Source organism: Mixophyes fleayi, chromosome 4, assembly GCF_038048845.1.
Source record: "Mixophyes fleayi isolate aMixFle1 chromosome 4, aMixFle1.hap1, whole genome shotgun sequence".
Taxonomy (NCBI): domain Eukaryota; kingdom Metazoa; phylum Chordata; class Amphibia; order Anura; family Limnodynastidae; genus Mixophyes; species Mixophyes fleayi.
In genome coordinates this window covers 51,305,930-51,324,080 of record NC_134405.1, presented here as the reverse complement: position 1 = coordinate 51,324,080, position 18,151 = coordinate 51,305,930, and the positions used below count along the sequence as shown (strand labels likewise).

Genomic DNA, 18,151 nt, shown 5'->3' with positions numbered 1-18,151 from the left:
GCATTTGCACTGTGGATTTGTACTGTTGCATAAATTAGCCTTTATGTCAGCATTGAGGTAACTAACATTTCACCTTTTAAATAAAAGTCAGCTAGTTGGGGCGAGGATATGGTGGGGAAGGGTTGGGTGACAGCACACAGTGCTGAATGAAAATTTGGGATGTGGTTGTGCAAATAATGTGATAAATCTCTGCTATTGTGGAATCCCATTCCCATTTGTATGTTTTTTTTATATTAATACAGGTCCAACATGTTATTAGAGTGTTCACACAGTGACCGAATAATACTTGTTTATTTAAATAGGTCTGCAAAGAATATGCATGTTTTTTTTTTTACTTAGTATCCAGGATATCATATATGGCGAAAAGCAAAATAAATTGTCCACTGGATTATAACTATATTGGGCCTGGCCAACCTGTGTTTCTCCAGCAGGTGTTGTGAAACTACAAGCCCCAACATGCTTTGACAGTAGAAAGCCAGCAACTGGCAAGGTATGCTGGGACTTGTAGTTTCAGACCACCTGGAGAGAAAAGGTTGGCCAAGCCTGAACTATATTATATTATCAGATTTGTATATCATGTCTATATATATATATATAACAAGTTTTTTGACATTTGCTCCAGTTTACAGATAAGCGCTCTGCATAGTTAATCACTGTGCATGTAATGCATTCAGTATCTTATTACATAACAATAATAACTACACTATTATTGCTCTACTGACCTCCTCTGCTATCCCCAGGATCCGTTTCTAGTGTTGGGGACAAACCATCATATTCAGATTAGAAGTATCTAGTGGCCGGATCCACTACTTATCGCTTATCCAGATAAACACTTTGTTTTTTTTAAATATATTTTGTACGCAGTATTAATTAGAGATGGTCACTGACCCCCGTGTTTTGGTTTTGGATTCGGTTTTGGATCTGGATTACCGTCGTGTTTTGGTTTTGGTTTTGGTTTTGCAAAACCGCCATTGCGTGTTTTGGTTTTGGTTTTGGTTTTGTTTGGTTTTGTTTTGCTATTTTGTTGGAAAATACATGTTTTTGTGCCTAAAATAACCCAATTTAGTGCTCCAACTGTTTTAGAGATAAGTAATCTAATTGTTGAGGTAATAAATCATCCAAAAAAACTGTTTAATTCTTCATTGGTAGGCCTTCATTTATTCTACACACAAAACAGATTGTCTTCCTCTCCATCTATGCATATTGGCAATGCAGCCATTGTCTTTGAATCTATATTACACCCTACACTTATAGTTAAATATGTAAAGAAATGGAAAAAGACAGTTTGCTTTCTGTCTCTATAGGCCCCCTCCACTTTTTTTTAAAAAAAAAAAAATTCAGCCATTATAGACTGTACAATATTAATTGACATGGAGAAAGCCAGTTTGGTTTCTGTCTCTCTAGGCCCCCCTCCACTTGTATAAAATACCAAAAAATCCAGCCGTTATAGACTGTACAATATTAATTGACATGGAGAAAGCCAGTTTGGTTTCTGTCTCTCTGGGCCCCCCTCCACTTGTATAAAATACTAATAAATTCAGCCGTTATATACTGTACAATATAAATTGAAATGGACAAAGGCAGTTTGGTATCTGTCTGCATCAGATCCTCTCTCCACTAGGAGTAAAATAGAAAACTATTCAGCCGTTATATAATCTAGAATATAAATAGAAATTGAGAAAGGCAATTTGGTATCTATCTGCATCATAATCATCAACATCATCATTAGCGCCCTCGTCGCCTACACAAATCTCCCCCTCATCCTCTTCTAATTCCAAAGTGGCATCCTCAATTTGGGTATCACCGGCTACACTCGGGCTATTAAGGCACACATCAGCAGAATGCTCACGATTAGACATCCCACTGTTGGATGGACTCTCCACAGGGATTGTTGTCATTTGTGAATCAGAGCAAATATTCTCCTGTAATGCCTCACTGTTATCTTGCAGCTCGGCTTTGACGCGTAACAGTAGTTGTGCACCAATTGTAGGCTGGGTAACTTTTTGGGATCTGCCACTAATAGCCAAAGGTGAAGGCCTCATTCTCTCTTTGCCACTGCGTGTGTAGAATGGCATGCTTGCAATTTTTTTTTTATCGTCACTTAACTTTTGCTCAGTTACACTTCTTTTTCGCTTCAATACAGTAAAATTTTTTTGGGTTTTTGTTTTTTGCACTAATTTGAAAACACTCTGTTGTTTGACATCGCCTTGGCCAGATGACGTACTGGGAACACTAACATCAGGACTGGTGACAGAACCTGGTTGCTCATTTAGATCATATGTGGACTGCTTTGAATCCATTCTGAGCGCAAACCACTGGGGAGTGCTAAAAATTATTGAGTAGATACTGCTGACAGATATGACTTTTGACAGCCAGAAATATTAATGCACAATTATGGGGGACACCCCAAAAACACTGAGGTGTGCTACAAATTATTGAGTAGATACTGCTGACAGATATGACTTTTGACAGCCAGAAATATTAATGCACAATTAGGGAGGACACCCCAAAAACACTGAGGAGTGCTAAAAATTATTGAGTAGATACTGCTGACAGATATGACTTTTGACAGCCAGAAATATTAATGCACAATTATGGGGGACACCCCAAAAACACTGAGGTGTGCTACAAATTATTGAGTAGATACTGCTGACAGATATGACTTTTGACAGCCAGAAATATTAATGCACAATTAGGGAGGACACCCCAAAAACACTGAGGAGTGCTAAAAATTATTGAGTAGATACTGCTGACAGATATGACTTTTGACAGCCAGAAATATTAATGCACAATTAGGGAGGACACCCCAAAAACACTGAGGAGTGCTAAAAATTATTGAGTAGATACTGCTGACAGATATGACTTTTGACAGCCAGAAATATTAATGCACAATTAGGGAGGACACCCCAAAAACACTGAAGAGTGCTAAAAATTATTGAGTAGATACTGCTGACAGATATGACTTTTGACAGCCAGAAATATTAATGCACAATTAGGGAGGGCACCCCAAAAACACTGAGGAGTGCTAAAAATTATTGAGTAGATACTGCTGACAGATATGACTTTTGACAGCCAGAAATATTAATGCACAATTATGGGGGACACCCCAAAAACACTGAGGTGTGCTACAAATTATTGAGTAGATACTGCTGACAGATATGACTTTTGACAGCCAGAAATATTAATGCACAATTAGGGAGGACACCCCAAAAACACTGAGGAGTGCTAAAAATTATTGAGTAGATACTGCTGACAGATATGACTTTTGACAGCCAGAAATATTAATGCACAATTAGGGAGGACACCCCAAAAACACTGAGGAGTGCTAAAAATTATTGAGTAGATACTGCTGACAGATATGACTTTTGACAGCCAGAAATATTAATGCACAATTATGGGGGACACCCCAAAAACACTGAGGTGTGCTACAAATTATTGAGTAGATACTGCTGACAGATATGACTTTTGACAGCCAGAAATATTAATGCACAATTATGGGGGACACCCCAAAAGCGCTGGGGAGTGCCAAATATGAAGAAAAAATAATAAACCTCTATCCTCCTCTCTGCACTAGCGATTTTGGTTAGAGCAATTGCAAGAACAATATGGTATTCTCTGTCCCTGCTCTAATTAGCCTATGACTACACCCTGCTCTCTCCCTCTGTCAAATGGCGATGGATTGCTGTGGAGGCGTGTATTTATAAAGTTGAAGTATCGCGAGAACCGAGTCCCGAGATCCGACGACGTCACAATGACGTTCGGCCTCGATTTGGATTCGGAATGGGCGGGAGAGTACCGAGCTGCTCAGCTCGGTACTCGGATACCCAAAGTTCGGGTGGGTTCGGTTCTCGGAGAACCGGACCCGCCCATCTCTAGTATTAATACACTTTTTAAATTCATTTTATTTTACAATTTCTTCAATAGGTTGGACCCTTTTCATGGCGGATCACATAGGAGAAGCGACAATTGATTTTGTGCTTATATTACAAACCTGTTTGTTTATTAAATGAATGAATGCGAAATGAACGGTTACACTCAGATAAAATTCATTGAACACACTGGTAAACACACATGAACGCAACCTGGAGGCCTTTTTGTATTTTTTAGCCTTTTTTATTGCTATGAAAAGGAAAAGGGGGAAAGGTAGAGAAGTAACCATGGCATCCTCCAGGTGGCGCTGTCAGATAAACTTGCAGCAGCAGGCAGTGGTCCAGTCTACGTTATTACACTGGCAGCGGCAGGTGTCGCGCCCCTGAAAGGTCTGTGATCTACAGCCCCTTGGACACGAGCAAGAAGAAGCAACATAATCTGCAAAATTGAAAAATATTAAATGTTATCCTGCTGAGTAAACCTCTGATTAGTTAACAAACTGCTTCTTTATGGCAAACACTATATACAAGAGTAGAGCAATCATTGTATTATGAACTCAGCTTCTATATACGTGTTTGTATCTTTATAGTGATGTGGGGTATTAATAATTCAGTGAATACTTGACGGAGTTGTGGAGAGGCCTCAGGGAGCCAGAACAGCTGAGGGGACGATAGACTGCCCCTTGGTTTGTCATCTATGGGTCATTGCTCTGACACAGCGATGAGTAGAGAAGGTAGAATAAGTAGACCCCCAATTAGAATTTGTGGATCGGAATTTGCCAATTGGGTTCAAAGATTGCTGTTCATGTTTGAGGCATGTTTTTTTTAAATAATATTTTTTAATGAGAAAAAAGTATTTTCATTTTTTTTCTTTTTAAATGGAACCTCAAACACTACCAGGTTCAAGGATCGAGTTCAAGGTTTGAAGTTCGCAATAAAAAAACCTACCAAAATGTATCATTTTTTTTTTTGTTTTTATCAGTGTTACCGTGACTGTGTTCAAGCCGCAGGGCTCATTTTTTGTGTACCCAACTCGAACATGGTCAACACTGTATGACTTTCTTAAATTTAGGTACATTTTTCTGTAATTGAATGAAAAATCAAGGGATCCCAGCAAACTTCTGAATTTTAGAACAACACCGTCCGTCCAGATCGAGAACCAATATGCAGCCGATTCTAACATATACATTTTTAGTTTTACATTTTGCATTTCAGTTTCTCAGGTAGACTTGTAAAATTCATTGATCCTTGGAAAATGTATATGGAGAAGAGGCAATTACTAGTCCTCTTAGGATATTTATCATGTTTCACTCTATCCATATTAGCTGTACGTTATCATATTTGGAGTTATTCAAATGTATGTGGTTGGATTATACTCGTTTGAGGTTTTATGTAGATACATACATCTTTAAATCTACAGATATCATCGTCCTCATCAACAAATAAACTTGCATCAGGCCTATTGGGTCTTGCAAAGTCACTCCTTCTAAAAGACGTATCTTAAAGATCAGTGGCACACGCAGGGGGGGATTCTGAGTCTCCAGAAACCCCCTCCCCCCGCACTAACTAAGTGCCCACCATAGCGGCACTGTCCTATACAGCAGCCGCGGCGCTGTCAAGGAAGTGTCCGCGTGGTGCTGTAGTGTATACAGCACCACCGCGGACGCTTCTTTGACAGCGCCGCGGCTGCTGTATAGGACAGCGCTGCCGAAACGGAGCTGCGGAGGAGGAGCAGCTCTCTCGCGCGTTTTGTGGTTTTTGATTTTTTGGGGGGTCAGGGGGGGAAAACCCCCCCTGACAATCCTGCCTGCGCCCCTGAAGATGTGTTTCAGTCAAAATCGGATGCATCTCTAAGGGGTATGGTTGACTTGCATCTGTGTGGCCTTACTATAATGAACTTACGCATGAACGCCCCTGCCTACCTTCCATTCACAAGTGGATGTAAGATATATGGGCATCACAAAATGAGGAGTCGTGCGCATGCGCAGTGTGACAAGTTTTATGTAAGTTGCATTATCACGTGGCACAAACAGACTCGTCTGAATGATGCCCTTACTGTACAATTAAAATGCAAAATCATATTTGGCTCTACTTCCGTTTAACTTCCACTACAATTATTCTTCAATACTGTTGGGGAGAAAATTATACAGAACAAACAGGCAGTGGCTGCTAAGAACAAGCAATGCTGTCAATGCTGGTTACAGAGTTAAAGTTGAGGGGGATTTGGGGTTGTACAATATGTTTTGGTCGCTATATGATGGCATAGGTGGCTTAGTGGTTAGCACTACTGCCTCCCAGCACTGGGGTCATGAGTTTGACTCCCAACCATGGCCTTAACTGATTTCCTCCCACACTCCAAAAACATACTAGTAGGTTAATTGGCTGCTATTAAATTTGCCCTTAGTCTCTATTGTACGTTCTGTGTGTGTTAAGAAATTTAGACTGTAAGCTCCAATGGGGCAGGGACTGATGTGAGTGAGTTCTCTGTACAGCGCTGCGGAATTAGTGGCGCCATATAAATAGCTGATGATGATAGGGCTGTACAATATCCTGGACCGCTGCATGTGATAAACACAGTACATTATTTACTTTGTGTTAATTTTCATGGTGCAATAAATATATCCCCTTTTTTTGCCATATGATGCATATCACAAATTTACTTTTTCACTATACTGAGCCCCCTGCATAACCTTTTTGCTGTACTTGGATGTATACTGCTATTGTAAACCGTACTTGGCTTGGATAATTTAACCTATCCCTGCTTTAGCAGCGATACTGTGAAAAAAGAGAACAAGTTGGCAGATTTGGACTTACATTAAAAGGCAAAGCACATAACACTGACAAAGACCCATCCAGGCTGAGTTGGTGGGAGGTGACCAAAATGTTTATATGGAGGAAGGATATACTGAGGGGGGAATGGGAAATGGAGTGTGATGTTTATATGAAAGAGGAGCTGGGTTACATGTAGCAAAGAGAGTGAAAAGGTGAAGTGAACCAATAGACAGGTTTTCAATTCACTAGGAAGCAGGGCCATCACTAAGGCATGAGCAACTCTGAGGTTTCTCACCTGTCGGGCACTTGGCAGTGTTCCCATTTGATTGCCTAGTCGTGCAGGTCAACTGTGGTATCTTACAACTTCTTCCAGGATTAGAACCTCCTCCTCCTCCTCCTCCTCCATATCCTCCTCCATTGTTAGAGCCACCTCCACCTCCTCCGTTGTTAGAACCCCCTCCTCCTCCTCCGTGATTAGAACCTCCTCCTCCATAACCTCCAGGTGCTCCACCATTGCTCCCTGACCACCAAGGGGGCTGTGAATCTTTAAAATCCCAAAAAAATTACAGGTAACACAACTGCGTTCTACAAATAACATTCCAGACACCCAACACTTTTACATTGACATGGTATAATAAGGATGCCTCTGGGAAATAAATCAATGATCTAATATATTTCACTTTATGCTGCAGATAGAATAACTAAAGCCATACTAGCTCAGTATAGTACCTTACTTTAAGACTCTCTGGGGGAGATTCAATCCAGCGTGATGTGTCTCTGGAACAGTCCACAGAGACACAGAGAGGAAATCTCCGCTCATTATTCCTCGTTCCCCATAGCGGTGTGCAGGAAACGAGGGGAGATTACTTACCATAATTGGCAGCAATGTGCGAGGCGATATTCAGAGGCACCTAGCGTTGAATTGAATCTCCCCTCTGAATGTTCTCCATAATGCATACCTACATGCTGTAGGGCAGCACGGTGGCTTAGTGGTTAGCACATCTGCCTCACAGCACTGGGGTCATGAGTTTGATTCCCAATCATGTGTGGAGTTTGTATGTTCTCCCAGTTTTTCCGTGGGTTTCCTCCCGGTGCTCCGGTTTCCTCGCACACTCCAAACACATACTGATAGGTTAATTGGCTGCTATCAAAAGTGACCCTAATTTTTCTCTATGTGTGTGTGTGTATATTAGGGAATTTACACTGTAAGCTCCAATGGGGCAGGGACTGATGTGAGTGAGTTCTCTGTACAGCGCTGCGGAATTAGTGGCGCTATATAAATAGCTGCTGATACTGTACATTCTGAATGAGCTTTCTTTGATCTTGGAACGATCCTATTTTATAGAACTATCGGATCTAACTATGTTTCATGATTATTCATTGTATTTTATGGTTATAATATTCCATATCAGTACACTATTGCTGTAATTAATTGTAATGGTATAGATTATGTTATACAACTGAATTATATTTTTCTTATTAGCCTGATGGATAATGACCCTCTCGTTGTAAAGCTGCCCTTGTATCTTTAAAACATCAAGTAATAATTTATCTGCTTGATTGTTAAATACAGAAATAAAATGTTGTCATTTAATTTTTCACGGAGGCAGCAACAAATTTCTTTTTAAAAGACTATAGTTCTGCTCACTGGAACCCCTGGCATTAGGCGTTAAATGCCAAGAGGAGAGGTTAAGAAAACAGCCTGAAGTGTCTGTGCACAGGGAGTAATTAATTCTCGATCATCTGAGAAGGAATATTGCATAGAGACTATTGCTCTCAATGGAGCATCTTAGCAAGATGAATATTGGAGCAGAGATTGGGAAAGTACTGCTAATTGTTAATTCATGGTGACAGGTAAACTTTAAAAAAGCTACCCTGTAATTCAATGGGTTTTGTCTTTAATAAAATTGCCATTTGAAGAAAATGACTTAAAAGCGCCAGGAATCAGCGGTTTTACGGAACCGCTGCAGAGTAATTATACCCCTAAGAGTCCGTCAATCGGACTGATCACTGGACTAATGGATCTGTGTCTATTATGACCAAATGTCAGGGCCGTAGCTAGGGCTGTGCGACAGGGGCGACCGTCCAGGGCGCAACGCTGAAGGGGGGCGCAATTTAGGAATATTTTAGGTTCATTTGGTTAAAATTGAGGGCTGACGGGCGGCATTTGTCTTTCTCGCCCCAGGCGCCAGAATTCTAAGTTACGGCTCTGCCAAATGTGTCAGAGGCCAAATTGAACATGTCTGGTTGTTTTGAAGTCAGAATGGAGACCCAAATCACAAGTCCCAAACAGTGTACACACTATAGTTAAAATACAGTTTTTAGCATCTGAATTAGCAGCGTTGTTGATTTCTGATAATATTATTATTTTAAGTTTTTCAATTAAAACAGTAGGAGACGTGGCGGTATGGCATACATTGTACACTAGCCCACTTCTTGTCTACATCAGAAATACAGCGCAGAAAATAACATGAGGTCACAAAGGCATACTGCCAAACATTAATGAAAATCAGAACACAGATTGGTACTATGCCTCACCCAGCCTAGTTATTGTGATCAGCCCCACCTCACCCTCAATGTACTGTGACCACCACCCCATTGGGTAAGCTACTCCCTTTGACCGAAAATTAAACCACCAAATTTTTGAGTGTTGTGTGTTTGTCTTCCCACTTTCAACATGCAACCCTCAGTGACATTTATGTTGTACTACTGGACATGTCTGATGTGGAAGACATTTAGGATGGTTCCATTGTTACATATTTACATCTACAGTTATCATGCTGTGACAGACTATCCACAGCTTGCACTGACATACAAAGAAGTCTACAGACTTTAGAAAGCCAAATGTCATGTAATGTGTACAGTACATGTGTTACTATTATTATGGAATATGTATAGCTTCCCAAGGATATCACTGTGGTGGGTTCACCCACTTGTGCCCCCAGCATTTCCTGAATTACAGCTGTCAGCAAGGCAGAGAGCTCTGAGCAGGAGATTCAATCTGTTCCGGGCTGGAGGTTTGAGATAAATGTGGCAGCTGATTGGACAGGAGTCATAGCCAAGCCAATCAGGTGACACGTTCACTAAACATCTCCCATCCTAGCGCTGGTAATCCCTAGGATGGATTCAGTCTTGCAGCGCAGACAGTTCCCTCCTCTGTGCATGAAGCAGCTGGGTTCAGCACACAATTGGGGTGCTGGGGAGGACCTTTAGGATAGTGCTACATTGGGGGACCTAGCTAAAGAAACAAATGTTGTAATGAGAAGTGTAATCCCCCAGTGATACCGTGGAAAACGCATAATCTTTCACGGGCTACAACCATGCCATACTCAACAAATAATAGACTTACATATAAAATTTACATATTTTCCCTGCAATTTTCCAAATTAACACTACAACAGAATCCACACAAAACTGTGTGTTATCATCATAGATACCTGTGGTAGCTCTGTGGTTAGATTCATAATGAGATATTCATCCAACAGATGAAACCATTTCCAAAGTTCTACTGAATGTAAGAGCTGAGTGAAGAGCTGTGTACTGTACATGTGAGATGCTGTGTGTACATACTCCATACTCTAGAACTGGACGTGCATGTGTGGCATTGACTGTATGTAGTGTTTTTACGTGTCGGTGTAGTGTGTGTTGGAGGATGCCCCAGATACTTACATGACAATGCTATCAGCAGACTGCAGACCAAAAGGGTCAATGATGCCATCTTTCTGCAAGAGAGTAGATACACTGTAAGTTACAGTCTGTAACACGCATTCATACTTCTGTGTAACACACGTTCATTCTCCTGTGTAATACGAGTTCATACTCCTGTGTAACACGCGTTCATTCTCCTGTGTAATACGAGTTCATACTCCTGTGTGACATGCTTTCATACTCCTGTGTAACACACGTTCATACTCCTGTGTAACACGCGTTCATACTCCTGTGTAACACGCGTTCATACTCCTGTGTAACACGCGTTCATACTCCTGTGTAACACGCCTTCATACTTCTGTATCCTGAACCCACCGCTCACCTCCACCATTCCTACCCACACACAGGTCTGCAGCATTACTTCCTGTGAAGTTGTTAGCCCTTTTGCATGTCGAAATTGCTCATCTTACGGAAATAGTCCTGAAGCCCCTCTGGTATCTGACTCTCTTCTTCCTGAATATATGAAGGTCCATCCCATATTCCTTTACTCCCCAGCTTATCCTTCTAGGTCGGAACTGGTTGTTTTCCTGTAAGCTGAACTGCTACCCTTCTATGTTATCCCTACACTGCTATCACGTCTCCATTGTTATCTCTGGACTGACTGAACCCATGCATGCATCTTGTCCTGCAATCCCTCTGCCATGTATGTACTCTGTCTCCACACATTGCCTCTGTACTGAACCCTTCATTCGTGTTGTACAATAACTCCACTGTTATCTCTGGACTGACTGAACCCCTACATACATCTTGTCCTGCAATCCCTCTGCCATGCATGTACTTTGTCTTCTCGCATTGCCTCTGCAACCCACCGTTATCTCTGTACTGAACCCTTCATTATTGTTGTGCTACATCTCCACTGTTCTCTATGTACTGAACTGTCTGTTCCATCTGATCCCTTACTGGTTCTTAGACACATATTACATCGCTTCCTTTGCTTACCTCTCCTTGGAAGGTACAAACCCTGCAAGCACTGCAAGCTGTCCCTTTTTATATCATGTCAAACAATGAAATACCCACGCTACAGATTCCTCTCCCTGTGCCACCCTATAATTTACAATATAGGTGTGTACCCACTTGACTGATTTTGGGACACCGCCCATTAATAGCCTATGGAAATATTTCAAATGCCATTAAATGCTATCCCTCCTATGATTTGCAGGGTAAGCTAAATAAATTAGGCTCTTTCAAAATAAAGAATCCTTTGTAATAGTTAGTAACTTTTTTTTTTTAAATGTAGGGCTGACATTTATCTCAGATGCAGCACCCATGGGTGATGTTATTATACTGTCTGATGCCACATGCTATGGGTCATCAGGGAACTCATCAATGGTTAATTACATTTTAGGCAATTGGTAAAGAGACACATGGGACCTGAGTCATCTTCGAACGAAAGTCCATTTGTGTTCCGTATCTTACATGAAATTGCACTGTGCTCGTCCCAGAACGGAACTTACGCCAGTGAACACAATTGTATGCTATTCATGTCTGAACAATTTTTTTTATACATATATTTTATATTAATAATTACAGTGCTACGAATTGTAAGTTAATTTTAAGAAATCTTTTTTTTTTGCATGCGTTCTGATGGGACTTTATATTGCACATGTGCATTGTCTGGGTCCTGCAGTATGTTCTGTCTGTCTGCATAAGCCAAGACCCGCTTGTATTTGGATATGGGCATACGGACCTACAAGTTATGTGCGTTTCTTTAACATGCAAGTTGCATTCACATTGGGTTCGAAGATGAACAGGTCCATCATGTTTTATGTAAATGATTTAAACAATGCTACTAAAATATTGAAACATCTTGCTTATTATAACTATTGTGATTGCCAGGGGCGGGCTGGGCAGGGGGGCATCGGGCCGCTCATTCTCACTGCTGTTCGGGCCGCCCCCAGGACGAAATTTCGGCTGCTTTTTAACGGCGGCCGCATCCCATGGCACGGGATGCGGCTGCGTTAGCGCCCAGGCGGCCGCATCGCATAACACGCAATGCGGGCGCGTCATTGGACGCGGCCGCATCGCGTGTCATGTGATGCCGCCGCCTGGGCGCCCCCGGGCTGAACTCTGCCAGCCCGCGTCTGGTGATTGCAATATTTTATTGCATTGTACATGATATCTGGGTGCACCTTCATTACTGCATTATAGGTAAGGAAACACAAGGGTGTACTTTATAGTTAGAGAAGTGTATTGGTGGAACACAGAGAACAGTTACGCAATTTGATTGGTGCTGATCCTTGTTCATTCTCTATTTCCTGGGCATATTAGCCTATTAGTTATCACCTGTGACTAACAGAGAATTAATCCACAATAGAACGTAGCCCAGTATGTGAAAGTGATTTCAATCGACTGTCTTTCACTTTCCTAAAAGTCAGACGAAGGCGATGTACAGTAAGGGCTTTCTGATGCAGATGCGACCGATTCACGCCCTATGTTTTTCTAATTACATTTTTTTTTTATCCATATCATATGCACCAGCTACAGGGCAGGTGTAAGTGCCGATTGATAGTGATGACTGTCGCAGCATCATCTTTGTACTAAAAACTACATGTGTGCGAGCCACTAGCTAGCAAAGAACATTTGTACGTAAGTAAGAGAGAATATAAAAATGCATTTTAGGTACAGTACACATTAAGAACATTAAGATCCTGTTTTATGTATTTAATGAGAATTTTTTGTATACTCATTTTTATTAATGATTATAGTATTATGAGTTGTTAATTTATTTTCTAAAAAAAAATTTTTTCATGCTAATGGGACTTTATATTGCACACATGCTTGTATGTATCCTGCGCTGTGTTCTGTCTGTTAACATACAGCAAATAATGTTTAGGCAGAGCCTATTTATACCCAGATTCAAATGGAAACGTATATTGAGATCCGCTTGGATTTGAATATGGTCGGAACTACGCTCAAGTTCAGTGCTCTTATTTTAAACTCAAGTTGCGTGCAAGTTGTGTCCGAACACTAATCAGGCTCATTATCTCTAGTTAATCTGTGGTCTGGGGGAAGACTTACAACATTTGGACAATTCTCAGCAGCAAGCTAAACCCTACAAACAGACATTTTTTCCATTTGCTTGCATGTGTTTTTAAATCTTTTCATCTTGTCCAAAACCCCCTCCTTTGTAACCTAACTGAACGAGACATGCTTACCCTTTTAACATGCAATTTATTGTTCTTTTGTGCAAGAATATTTCTATTCCTTGCTCCACCCTTGTGGACCATAGCAGAAATATGTATAGGTTAGGACTATCAGATTAAATGGATATTAAAATTACTTAAATGATGTTGATTGACAATGAAGGTATGGTATTTGTAGGCCACATGGTGCTACGAATGGCCACATTTGAAATATATATTCAAGCAAGTTGATCTAATTATTACACACAAGTACATTTGGATATGATTATTCCTCAGTTACAGTATGTTTCCAATGCTGAACAAGGATTGAACCGAAGTTTCAAAAAGAAACCTTCATTTTTTACCAAACTTCTGCCTGTCCGAGAGGTTGTAAACTAGGCTTGAAGGCTCCTCATCTGGTAAAAAGGATCAAAGGAATCAACAATATGATAAGAGACAAAAAACAATAATTTGGGGTTTAAACACAATAAACCTTGATGTTCTGTTTAGTAATAGGGTAGAAACAAGAAACAGACATTTTATGAATCAGTAACATACTATTTTCCTAATTATCCTAAAACAATGGGCATGAAAAAAACAATATAAGGACCTCCACTCAAAATAATCCTTAAGAAACAATGTATTCTCCCACACTATTAATAGTCCAGAAGACCAGTGTACTGTCTCCCACTGTCCATAAATATATGAGATGTTCTCCACTCTTCATCATAATTCTGAATAAATGTAACGTCTTCAGCTTACACTAGCCTGAAAAAACATCTTACCATTATTGTGAATAAACAATATAATGCCCACTGCTTTTTGTATTCCTAAAATATTAATATATGGTCCATGACTGGCCATATTTCTACAAACGCAATTTCATGTCCTCCACTATTCCTAGTTCTAAAGCATTAATGAAATGCCAACTACTCTCACCAGTCTCAAGAAATGCCTTTTGCTGGTTATAATGCATGTGATAGCTCCCACTGTCCATAGCCACACTATCTATATCATGTCTTCCAATTTCAACAGAAGAATCAATGGAATGTTCACCACTGTCCATAGTTCTGAAGCATTGATTTCATTTTATTTACTGTCCTTAGGCCTGAATAATAATCCATGAAATGATCATCAATGTTCATAGTTCTGAAGAATGATTTACATTCACTATTCATACCTCTGAAGGATCACGGTAATATCTTCCGCTGGCCATTGTCATCAATGTAATGTCCCCCACTGTTCATAGTCCTGAAGGACTAACGTAATGTCTCCAGCCATATATAGCACTATCTACCACTACCCATAGTTCTGAAGAATCCTGCTAATGCCCTCACATGGCTCTCTGGTCAGAGATTGACAAATCTAATCCACCACAAACTGTTATTGCTATTGGCTGTAGCTTCAAAAAAGCACCTAGATATTTGTGGGTTGCCAATACTTGCTTTATTTAAGTATACGAAGCTCAAACCTACAATGTTCTGCAAGCTAACAATGTCAAAAACAAGTGGTTTTCCCCTTTCCTTTAATGGTAAATTATAATGGTTCCAGCCTAATCATGAGAAGCCCTGCACAGGGGGAATGACTCCTCTCTAAGTTGGGACTACAGGTTTCTCCCCCTACTGGACAACGACTAGCCAGTCTCAAACTGACCACTAGCAAGGAACACTTGTGTAATCCAGAACTGGATACAGGTGGACCACTCGGCCAAGCCAACTCTTGCTTGAGGCACTGACTCTACCTGGTGGCTCTATAGAGCAATCATACATTTTTCTAGGAGAATTAATTATGGCCTAGGTTGTCTTCTGTTCAAGTTTGGTTGGGTCAGGCCAGATCCCCTTACTGGGTCTGTGTTTGTGACACCTGAAGTTCTCCTTTTTCAATACTCCATGAAGTTTGAGGATTGGAAGATCTGTCTTCCTTTTCCTTCCCAATTAGCTGAAGGTTCTCCTGACACATCTTTGGGTCAGGAGGGATCTTTTTCCAGATTTAAACAGATGGGCGGTTGCTTTATCTGAATCAATTTCAAATATAAGAGAGGGATCGCAGGAGATCCAAAAAAGGTTGAACTTTATGGACTGGTGACTTCAACTATGTTACTATCTTTTTGGGCATCATCATCATCAACATTTATTTATATAGCGCCAGAAGACTCCATAGTGCTTTACAATTGGGAACAAACAGTAATAAAACAATACTGAGCAAAACATACATATGTAGCGGTAAGAAAGCCCTGCTCGCAAGCTTACAATCTATGGGACAATAGTTTAACAAACTAGGGTAATGTCACCGGCACTAGGAGTCTTTGCCCAGGATATCACCAGATGATGATCTTACCAGAGTAGTGTGGGTTACACAGTGGTCCTCTGGTAGCAGGGTGACTAGCGGAACATATGACTCAGCAGATGGTGAGTGGATGCAAATAGAAAAGTCAATGACTAGCAGCAATCTGGTTAATGATTAGGTAGATATGAACAGGAGGATCTTGATGGACGTGAAGAAGTGCAGAAAGGTAACGGAAAAGTCAGTGGTCTGCGTACAGCAAGTTGTACCACTGCTATAGTGAGAAGACTTGTCCAGGTGTAGGTAGGTAACGAGGAAGTCAGTAGTCTGAGTACAGCAAGTTGTACCACTGCTTATAGTGAGAGGACTTGTTACTGGTGCAGGTAGGTAACTGGGAGTCAGTGGTCTGCGTACAGCAAGTTGTACCACTGCTTGTAGTGAGAGGACTTGTTACTGGTGCAGGTAGGTAACTGGGAGTCAGTGGTCTGCGTACAGCAAGTTGTACCACTGCTTATAGTGAGAGGACTTGTTCCAGGTGCAGGTAGGTAACGGGGAAGTCAGTGGTCTGCGTACAGCAAGTTGTACCACTGCTTATAGTGAGAGGACTTGTTACTGGTGCAGGTAGGTAACGGGGAAGTCAGTGGTCTGCGTACAGCAAGGTGTACCACTGCTATAGGTGGGGATAGGTACAGGTGTCGATGAGTGGAAACATAGAATGTAGACACTGAGAGCACAAGGAACTTGATCCCAAACAATATGCACAAGTCTATGTTGGTGTGGCAGGCGCTGCTTGACAGAGACGAATTCACTACTGGAATCCAGGCTAATAGCAGAAGGTCAATTAGTATATGTATCTCACGACTGAACAAAGAGGTAAAGTTCCCAGCAGATATGCGGAGTAATAACACAGTCTCAGGGAGATAGAGGATTCCGTGGGTAAGTGGAGAACAGTCCAAGCGGATATGCAGTAAACGAATACAGTCAATAGAAAGTAAGCATACCGCGGTTCAGTTGAGCAGGCTGTCCACGAGAGGATACAGGAACAGCTGAGCGGCTGCACGCCAGCACGAGTAAAGAAACCACAGGTGAGTGGTAGCGGTAATCAGGGTCCGGGTCAGCACACAGGCAGAGAACTTGACACGAGTAGAACAACGATGAGCAATGCAGGAATCACTGGAGATAGCAAACACGAGTAGAACACTGGAGGTAGAAGCGGTCTGGAAACCGGCAATGAGTTGAGCAGGAATCAGCAGGAAGCTGAAGACATAGTAGAACACAGGAGACTTGAAGCGGTCTGGAAACCGGCAATGAGTTGAGCAGGAATCAGCAGGAAGCTGAAGACACGGAGAAGTACACAGGAACACCTTGAGAGACTCACAGGGAATGAGACTCCAAGATCAGGCCACGAGGTAATGAACACAGGTGCTTTAAATAGGGAGCGTTGCCCGATCAACTAATTAACTAAAAGCAAAGGTCAGAAGAGTTCTTAGGAACTGCGCATGCGCAGACCATCAGGATGGCGGGCGGCCACGGTTCAGGATAGGTGCTGGCAGGAATACTGGAGAGCCACGCACCAGTGAAGAGGCACTCATGGTTCGGTGAGTGACAGGTAATTGCTAAATCATATTGAATATTTGCCCAGGTTGAATGCAACTGTACGGGCAAATGCATGTTGTTATTTTTTTAATCACATTCAGATATATAGCGTTTGTCATCACTATTTATTCCTCTCCTGTGACAAGCCTTTATTTTCAACACATATAATTATCAGAAACAGGGTTATAGACATTGTTATTGGTAATGATGGGATCAAGGAAGGTAACATTTATTTCTCAATCACCAAGGGGTTTAACTCTCTGAAAAGTGCATATAAAATAATTTAACACTGAATGCTTATTTATATTTTTAGAAGAAAATAATTTTAGGCAATCTTCATTCCCAACAGATTTAATAATCACATTTTCATTTTAGGAGGGTATTTTAATATTCCATCATCATCATCATCATCATCAGTTATTTATATAGCGCCACTAATTTTGCAGCGCTGTACGGAGAACTCATTCACTTCAGTCCCTGCCCCATTGGGGCTTACAGTCTAAATTCCCTAACACACACACACACACACACACACACACAGGCACAGACAGACATTCCATATAATCCTTCCTTGGCTATAGCAGAGCATAGGGATCTAGAGTGTTGGAATAAATACAAAATATCATGGTTGGGGCCTGTCTGCTCACTCTACAGACCCCCATCGGAAAGCTTAAAGATCCATAAGCCTGATTCATTAAGGATCCTAACTTAAGAAACTTCTTATTTAAGTCTCCTGGACAAAACCATGTTACAATGCAAGGGGTGCAAATTAGTTTTCTGTTTTGCACATATGTTAAATAC

The 18,151-nt window shown here is 41.2% G+C and overlaps 1 long non-coding RNA gene across 2 annotated transcripts; it reads right to left on the bottom strand.

Moving 5' to 3' along the window:
• Window positions 1-4,091: 4,091 nt before the first annotated feature.
• LOC142151393 (uncharacterized) lies at window positions 4,092-11,363 on the bottom strand. 2 transcript variants are annotated; one of them, XR_012691186.1, is made up of 4 exons: window positions 11,289-11,363; window positions 10,311-10,363; window positions 6,937-7,185; window positions 4,092-4,308 (listed from the first exon to the last, which is right to left on the bottom strand). It is a non-coding gene; the product is annotated as an uncharacterized LOC142151393 (long non-coding RNA). The 2 variants fall into 2 exon arrangements; XR_012691187.1 differs by lacking the exon at window positions 11,289-11,363 and adding an exon at window positions 11,159-11,182.
• Window positions 11,364-18,151: the final 6,788 nt, after the last annotated feature.